General features: G+C 44.6%; 1 protein-coding gene across 11 annotated transcripts in view; it reads left to right on the top strand.

Moving 5' to 3' along the window:
- The first annotated feature begins 5,010 nt into the window (after nt 1–5,010).
- STAU1 (staufen double-stranded RNA binding protein 1) overlaps nt 5,011–8,773 on the top strand; it is a 35,518-nt gene continuing 31,755 nt past the window's right edge. For 6 of the 11 annotated variants that reach the window (XM_027442912.3, XM_072026513.1, XM_072026512.1 and 3 more), the window contains exon 1: nt 5,012–5,180. The gene's annotated coding sequence lies outside the window, so the exon portion shown is untranslated. Of the gene's footprint in view, nt 5,181–8,773 lie in introns of all 11 variants that reach the window. The other 5 variants (XM_027442911.3, XM_072026510.1, XM_072026508.1 and 2 more) reach the window with 2 other exon arrangements.

The following is an 8,773-nucleotide window of genomic DNA, read 5'->3' as shown; positions in this document are numbered from 1 at the left end:
TTTGGTTTTAATGTCAACATCAGAGGATCAAAATTAAATTGGTAGTGGTGGTGTTCATGTAACAGTAATTTGACATGCTACCTTTGCATCTAGTCAAGTAGACAGCCGATGTATGTGTGATAACCTTGTGTTAGAATGGGGCTCGTTGTATTAGATCATCGTAGTTCTGCAATTCTGAACAAGATTTCTTTAGGGGACAGATTGCTGAGGTATATGAAGTGAGTGAACAAATGTTTCTTACCAGTACTGAACATAGATGGATCTGGACAAGACTTACTGCACCAAGCCAGAACCTTTTTGAGAGGCAACCAAGGAAATGGGCTCTTTTGAATGGAAGTTTATCAGTGAATCTTATCTTCACTATCTTGCACTTCCTGCAAGGCATGACTCTATTGTTGAACAGACACTGCGTGTGAATAAGTGCCTAAGTGACTTCAGATCAATAAATAGTAGTGGCATAACTGTCCTTCAGTTCACTCACTGTTTAGTATCTTGGACTTTGTTGACACGGCTGTGGCCATGGCACTGTTAGTGATGTTATTTAGTCCTGATGTATTTGGCAGATTCTATAAGGCATGTGAGTGTTTGTATAGAGCACTTACCCTTCCAGGGAAATTAAAATTTCAACTGTAGTGCCAGCAAGAAAATGCATTTGTGCTTCAGAGTACAGGCAAATGTTATTGGCGGTGCCCTCATCTTTATTCAGGTTATTGCTGTTTCTGACACCTCCAATCCTCAATCTTCAGGAGACAGTTATGTTCCTGAATTTATCTAACCAGATTTATCTGCTAATTTGAACGAAAACCGATGCAAGCAATGTGGTAACAGTTTCCACAGGATAGCTGAACTTCTTGAAGCCACCCTTCAGTGTATTCTTTGTTACACAGTTGGGCCAGTTTTTCCTTTAGAAAGCTCAGACTGGAAACACCTGCTGTCACCTTGATCTTCCTAGGACCTGTGAGCATCTAATTCAGGTTCAAACAATTAACTCCTGCACATCACCTGAGATCCTCTTCTGAAAGTAAAGAGACACTTCTCCCTTGCAATTGATAATGGTAGAAGTTTTTATTCATATTCAAAGGAAAAGGGATTACTTGCTCCATTTTGAACACGAAATATGTAAAGGGACATCTGTTTCAGGATCTTTTGAACCCACAGAATTCTCACCTACTGTCCTTAATCCTACTGACTCATGGTGATGTGTTTCTAAATAATATTCTGAGTCTTCTATAATGGAAAAAAAAAAGTGTTATACTTGGTTTCAAAAACAACAAACAACCTTCAAGATCAACTAATGTTTGGTCTTGTTGTTTTCATGGGTTGTGATGAACCATGAGGTTACCAGCATTCCTGTAATGGTGGCAGCATGTACTAAAGCAAAGTCCTATTTCTTTGTCTCTTCATATAAACGTGTGCAAATATAGGAGTCATCCTCTCAGCGAGGCAGGCATTTCATTCTAAAAATTAAATGAGGCCAGAGCATATTCTTTCAGTCATTCTGACTTGTGCTTTCAGAAAACTTGGTTTTCTTTAGGCGCTCAGTAGCTTGCTTGAAGGTGCCTTCCATGGAGATGTACTTCTTTGACTGTTAAATGTACTTCTGTACTCATTCCACAAGCTTTCAGCAAGAACAGCTTTCCTGTAATATTGTCAAGGACGGGCCAGACTAAAGCTGTCAGAGCATGTCTTTATACTGTCTTTTGCGAGGACAAAATAACCACAAGGCACTGTGTGAGACTCCAGCTCAGCTGTTCACAGCAATCTATTTGTTTACAGTTCTTCACCCTTCCCTGAAGTTCGCTCATTCTTGTAAAAGAAGAGTGATCTGTATCTGTCCTGAGGCTGCATACTTCATGCTGTCAAAAGTGCTGCTAAAACGCTGGTGAATCAATTTGAAAACATTTTGACAAAACTTTAAAGGTGCATTTCCTGCAGTGCAGCGTATATACGCCTGCACTAGCTTGGATAATAAAACCAGTCTGGCTGTAACAGTACAGAGGTTCAGGCATCCAGCTGTATCTGGTGGAGTAAATTGTTTCACCTGACAAACCACGCTGCCTCTGCCAGGTGGCACACACTATTCATGGAGTGCTGGTGTGGGTGCAGCTGTGCACCATGCTCCAAAATGGCATGTCAGTTTTCTTGTTCCAAAGCTCCTGATGTCAAACCTTTATTATTGTCTTAAAACACCATAATCTTTTCCTTTATAGAAATAACAGTATTTTTTTTAATAACTGTTAAGTGCTTTGTTGATTCTATCAGCCAAAAAGTAGGTCAGAGGAAAAAAAAAAAAACTTGAAAAGCAGAATAGATACTTTATTTTCCCTTGGCTTTCTACCCTTACTTATTTAAATGAAGCAATTACTGCCTTTAATTTAGAAGAAATGTGAGGTATTCTAGGGATTACTGGCTATAATAGTACCAGCTAGTACGTAAAACCTTCGTGACTTCTGTTGACAGCTAGTTGCAACGTGACTATAGGCCTAAGAGTTTTCTCTCAGAAGAAGTAATGCATGTAAGGTCAAAGCTTATGCTGGACTTAACATATTGTATTCAAGATGAAGGAAATGCTTTGTTACTGTGAATAAGTGAATCTTAAAGGAATAGAAAGTGGAAAAAATATTTTGTTACAAATGAGTCAGAAAAGTAGAATGAAAGGGGTTTTAGCACAGCCAGTTCAGATATTTAGCTTCCTTGTAAAAAAAAAAAATTCATTTTCAAAAGCTGTGAAGGGAAATTCACACTGGTTTTGTGTCTGATGTAAGAGATATTTCAAAGTAACTAACAAAATATATTAATAATAAATATCAGATTTCTAGGTGAACATCTGAAAGTATCTGTAATTACAGTACTGCTTTCATATAAGAAAATGAAAGATGCAAATATTTTACAAATTGTTAGCTAGAAATAGGTTTCTGTCCTTGTTCTGTTTAAACTGTTGCATAAAAAAGTCTTTTGTAACATTTTTCAGTAAGTAAATCATGCACATAATAAAGGAGTAAATATCCTTCAAATGAAAGGACAAATACAGTGGATATGTGAGGTATTGCACCAAGAGTTTCTCAGACTTTTGAATTACATACATATTCGATTAAAATTATATTCAAGTTTGTAATTTGGCTGCAGATGCTTTTTGTCCCAATCATGACAATTTTACATTTACCCAGACATTCACAATTTTCTGAGGGACTGAGGAGGGGACAATAGAGAAGGGGATGAGAGAACATAAATCAGAATTTCTAATGAAATTCAATATGGAAAAAAGTCAGCTTTTTATTTCCGTATCTCCACCTAACTTTCTACAAAAATAACTGTACAAATGTTGTTTCTGTTACAGGCAACATTAAGCCTTTGCAGTAATAATTGCACAACAGTTGAAATTTCATTTCCTTCTGAAATGTAACTGTTGCTGGCTTGGGATAATTAAAGGATCTAACAGCACATATCATTATGCAACAGACCGCAAGAGCATATAAATAGGTGTTTAAATGTGATATGGGATATATATCTATATACTTATATACTGGAGAATGTCTTTTAAATGCTATATTGTCAATTGATTTTATGTGTATGATGTATTTTCTTCATGGTATCTTTGGTATCCATACCAGTGTTAAATACAGAAATGGATATGGAGCTCTAGATATATTGGTTATAATTTCTTGTTTGGTTTTGCTGCAATGTTGTAGTTGTGATTCTCTCCTCTAAATATGAAGACTTTTGCATTTACTGTAGAATTTAAGTTATATGTATTTGGTTAGTAAATGTTGTGGGCTGGATGCCACTTCTTTTTCTTTTATTTTCTTTCTTTGGCTGAACAATGGCAGAAATTACTGACTTGCAATTTAATGATGCCATGGGGTTTAAATGCAACCTTGTAATTTAAAATGTATTTTTACCTATTAAGAAAGATAAAAAAGTATTTCTAAATCAAAAAGTTCTCGTAGTATCCTTTTCTGACAGAAGGGATTGACCTATTCTAGCACAAGTGGGGACTGCTTAATATTGTACTGTGATTTTTCTTGCTGTTTTGCTAATGCTTATGTGTTATAAAAGCAGTTGTGCTGCTTTAAGAACTCATAAAGACAAGGAAAGTGTTGTTAAAGCAGTTAAACGTAATGATAGCACTTACTTAAATCCTGCGGAGCACTTTGCTCCAGTGAATCAGGAAGGGAAACCTCCGCTACCTTAGCAGTGAAGCGGCCAGCTGCGTGCTGCTGCTGGCGTGGTTTCCTTTCACTCTGAAGGGTGAGGCTATCCGGATTAAAAACACAATAGCTGAAGGCTCGATATGTATCACAAGTCTGAAATGACAGACTTCAGCCGTAGCGCATCGGAACTTTTGCTTTCCTGTGGCAAACTAAGTGCATTCCTATCTGGTTTTTGACTTCACTTACGTACGCGGTTCTGCTCCCCAGGTACCCGGGGCCGAGGTGCGGGTGAGGCCGTCACCCACCGACACGGGGCTGAGCCGTGCGCGGGCACCGGGCCGCTTGGGTGGCCAGAACCGCCCCGGCTGCCGTTACCCGCGCAGCTCAGCGCGAGCCCGGCCACCCGCAGCCGCTGAGGCGGGGCGGCGCCGTGGGACCGGCGGCAGCGCCGGCTCCGTACCCTCAGCTTTCCCCTGTCCGGTCACGGGGCTTCCTCGCACCTCTTCTCGCGCTCAGCACGGTTCCCGCCCCCCCGCCTGTGCTTTGAGGCGAGAGCTCTTTTCTTTAGGCTCCCCGCGCCCCGTACCGGCGGGCAGCCGTGCAGCTAACGGGCCCGCCCCCGCCCCCTCAGGGCCGCTCCGGCCCGGCCGCCGAGGCGCGCAGAGCACGCCGGGACTTGTAGTCCCACCCCACTCCCTCCCTCCCCAAGGCCGCCCGCGGCTCCGCCGCCAGGCACGCCGGGCTTTGTAGTCCCCGAGCCGTGACCGCGTTGCCCGAAGCCTATTGGCGGAACCCTCGCGGGGAGGCGTCTCCGGAGGGGGGCTCGCCCTCCCCCGATTGGCTGCGCCCCTCTCCGTCCCGCGGGCGGCCGTGCCGTCACTTCCTCCCCGGCCGGAGCTGGCCCCGCTCATTCTCTTTAGTGTTTGCCCTGTGCCCGCCGCCTCCCGCCGCGCCCCCCGCCGCCGGCCCATGGACTGAGCCGCCCGCAGCCCGCGCCACAAGGCCGGGAGCCGCAGCCCAGGCCGCCAGGTGAGCGCCGCCCCCGCTCCCGGCGGCCCCGCGGGGGGCTCGGCCCGGCCTCGGCGCGGGGCTGGGCTCGGTGCCGGCGCCGAGGGGCTGGGGCCGGGGGCTGGGAGCCGCCCGCTGCAGGGGCCGGGGGGCGCTGAGGGGCCTGGGGGTGGCTGCGGAGCTGGAGGGGCCCGGGGTGTGCGTGTGTGTGTGTGTGTGTGTGTCTGTGTGTGTCAGTGTCTGTGTCTGTGTGTCTGTGTGTGTGTGTGTGTGTGCGGCACTCATAACAGAGCCGGCCGCCAGCCCCCCGCCTGCCCTGGGACTGTTGGTGAAGGCCGCCCCGCCGTGCTTTGGCTTCTCGGTCCGTCAGCGCCTTGGGTCTCCCGGACGCCTCCCGGGGCTGCGGCCGCGGCTGTCGTGTGGAGAAGGGGGCTCGGCCGTGTCCGGGCATCCTCTGAGGCGCGCAGCGGCGTGCGGTTAGCTGGCCGCAGAGACCTTACGGGGTCGGTGATTAACGGGGCGTCTGTCACAGCCCGGGGTGTGCTCAGAGCCCACGGGAGTATCTGTTACTCTGTGTTCTGTCCTCTGATGTTAGATCGGAGTTGCCTTCCTTCCAAAGCTTCGTACAGGACCACAATTCCTTATTCTTGCTTTAAGCAGCCGTTCCTTCTTTCCTTGACAATTGCACAATGTTTACCGCTAATCACGTTTCCACCGTCAGTACAAGTCAAAGCGTCGGGTGTATCAGGGCAGAACTGAGGTGTTCACGGGCTGAAGCTAATCTGGGTAACATAACTGTAATTGTGTGGAGTCAGAGCAGGACTGAAAGCTGCCCTTTGTATTCCAGAGCTCACTGAAAAATTTGCAACTTTATTCTGAGGGCATATGAACTTTCAGAAAAAATGTTTTTAATTGCATTGTCTAGAGTCCTTGCCAGGGGGTTGATTGTTTTATTAGAGTTCCTGAAGATGCAGCTGGAACAGTGGAGGAGATCTGTGCATTGATTACCATGTTAACCATAATTAGTGGCTGTGGTTTTTTGACCTGTTTGACTTCAGAAGAAAATATACGCATGTAATCAAATTCAGTGAGATACCTTTTGACAGTAGACGTGAAATATCTTTTGGCTAGAAGTGAGTGTCTAAGCATTTGTTTGTGATTGCCATTCCACTTTCTGCTTTATTCTTTCGAGTTATGACTGGGTTATGTGTACATCTGCTAGTTCGCTCTTTTCCTTCAAATTTTACTTTCAAATTGTAGATTTTCATCACCTCTTCTCTAATTAATAATCTGTGTCTTAGCTCTTGAGCTGTTTTGCCTAATATTTAGTGTTTTCTGTCCTTGAAGAATTTTCTTATCTGTGCTCAGAAAGAACATCATCCTTTTCCTCAATGAGTGCTGTCTTTGAGGTGTACCTTATCCTGCCCAAATGCTATAGAAGATTTGTCTAGGAAGCAGCATTGTTCAGTTAGTCGTTTACGTTTTGTGTAAATAGCCTTGAGTCTGTAAAACGCGTAGGTTTCTTTTATTTATTGGCAGTGCATGTTTATTTGAATTTCTTAGTTGTAAATAGTTAAGTATTGTTCTGAATACAGTTGCAGAAGTGAAATGCTGTAATGTTTTTGCTACATACTACAAAGCTACTGGTGATGTGGGGTTTTCAAATCTTTGTTAGGAAATGAGCCATCTCAACAAACCTGTGAGAACTTGTGGCAATTTGTTCTTCATGCTCCAGAATGAGTGTGCAACAAAAGAAAGAGGCTCAGCCACTGCATTGGAGCTACTTAAAGTTCTTCTAAGAAAAGGGAGGAAGCCTTTCTAACCCTTGTTTTGGCTAGGTAATAAATAGGTAATGCACAGTGATCTCCCTCAGCCTGTGAACATCAGGTGAAGGTTTAGGTATGCTGGCCAGTTGGTCTATCTTGGTGATGTGGCCGAAACTTCTGATTTCTCGGGATTGGCCTCATCCATCATATCGGCTCTATGGGGACCACTCCTGAGCAGCAGCTGAGCACTGCTGCGCTGCCTCGCTTTTACCCAAGTGAGAACTGGCTGACGTTGAGCGGTAATAGAGCTCCGGACATGTAAAATGCAGGTAGCAAGGGGCTAGGTAGTAAGTCTTGTGCTGTTCCGAAGTTCACTTACTTGTTTCAGTTGTGCCTAGGCCCCACCTCAGATCCTTGCATCCTGTTGCAGGGATAGGACTTGGCTTTTGGGTTCCACTTCTGTGAAATGGGTAAACAAACATTCCTGCTTTGTGAACGGTTTGGTATTGATGAGGAAAACCTGAACATCTTTGCTGTCCAACTGCAGAGGCAGCAACTGTAAAGATGCAATACATTATTAAGCATCCAGTTTCAGAAAAAAAAATGTTTAGTTTAAAAGCTCATTTCTGGTAGGTAAAACTTTCTGGAAGACATGATTTATAGTCGGTGATCTCAAGAAGTGCTTGAGAAGAAGAAATTGCAAGTCTGAGTCTTGATGATTTTATCAAGTATCTGTTCTGTTTCTCGTCCTACTCTGTTCCCATTCCACAACGAGCCCTCCCTCTCTGGTGCCAGTAGTTCATGAACAAATGCAAAGAATGTTTTAAAGGGATGCACATGCGAGTTTGTAGGAAGTAGCATAATGAGAATGTAGTCACTTCTGGTCCACCAAATGTGCACATCTGAGAGATCAGGACATGTTTCCTTATTCTGGTCCTGACCATCAAGAAAACAAATTTGTTTGAGAATCTGGTCTCTGTTGTGTTTTCAGCTGGCCTGTCAGCAATCAGAGCGAGTCCATGGCAGAACCAGCCCCATTTTGCCAAACCTGCTGTTTATCTGCGGGGCTGATGCCCTTCAGTGATGAGAGAAGGAAGTGTTCCGTTGCGGTCAGATAGACAGAGGCATGTGCATAGTGCTGGGAATCCAGGGCTGAACAGGACTGGTACTCCATCCGTCTGCAGTGACAGTTATGCCAATCTCATACTAACTGAACGTTTATCAATCACAGCTTACCAACAGCTGGGTGACCTCTGTCACCCAACATGGTGCAGTACATTGCAATCGTTACCATCAGAAAGCTTTTTTTCAATGCACTTTCTTGATGCACGTCTCGTTCAGTCCCTGTAAGCACGGAGGACAGGTTGTCTTTTCCACCCAAAACCCTTTTACATGCTTGAGGACTGCTGATTGTTGGGCCCCCTTCAGCCATCTTCTCTTCAGCATATACAAGCCCAAACCCTTCAAGGTTTCTTTTACATGGTGTTTTTTTTCTTTTTTTTTTTTTTTTTCTGTAACTCTGTGTGTTTCTTGCTTTGCTTGCTTTTTTTTTTTTTTTTTTTTTTCTAATTGGTCCACAATGGGCTCGAAGCATGATACCCACACAGTACAGTTGCAGTGCTCTGTCTGAGGTCTCCCTAATACTGGGCACGGAGAACTCCTCCTGCTATTTCTCAGTTTCTGGATCTCAGGATGACTTATTTTTTGAAAAGAGCCTGTCAGTTTTGGCTTGTCTTAGGTAATGCACTGTTATGTTGGTTGTGACTCCTTTCTCAGTTTGCTGGTGTCACTTGGTGGTTTTCCTGTCCTGTGTTTGATCAGCAGTGCCTGCCTAGAACTTTGCGTTCG

The sequence above is a fragment of the Anas platyrhynchos genome, chromosome 21 (assembly GCF_047663525.1).
Source record: "Anas platyrhynchos isolate ZD024472 breed Pekin duck chromosome 21, IASCAAS_PekinDuck_T2T, whole genome shotgun sequence".
Classification (NCBI taxonomy): domain Eukaryota; kingdom Metazoa; phylum Chordata; class Aves; order Anseriformes; family Anatidae; genus Anas; species Anas platyrhynchos.
The sequence above is the reverse complement of the archived record's forward strand: the minus strand, read 5'-3'. Positions and strand labels throughout refer to the sequence as shown.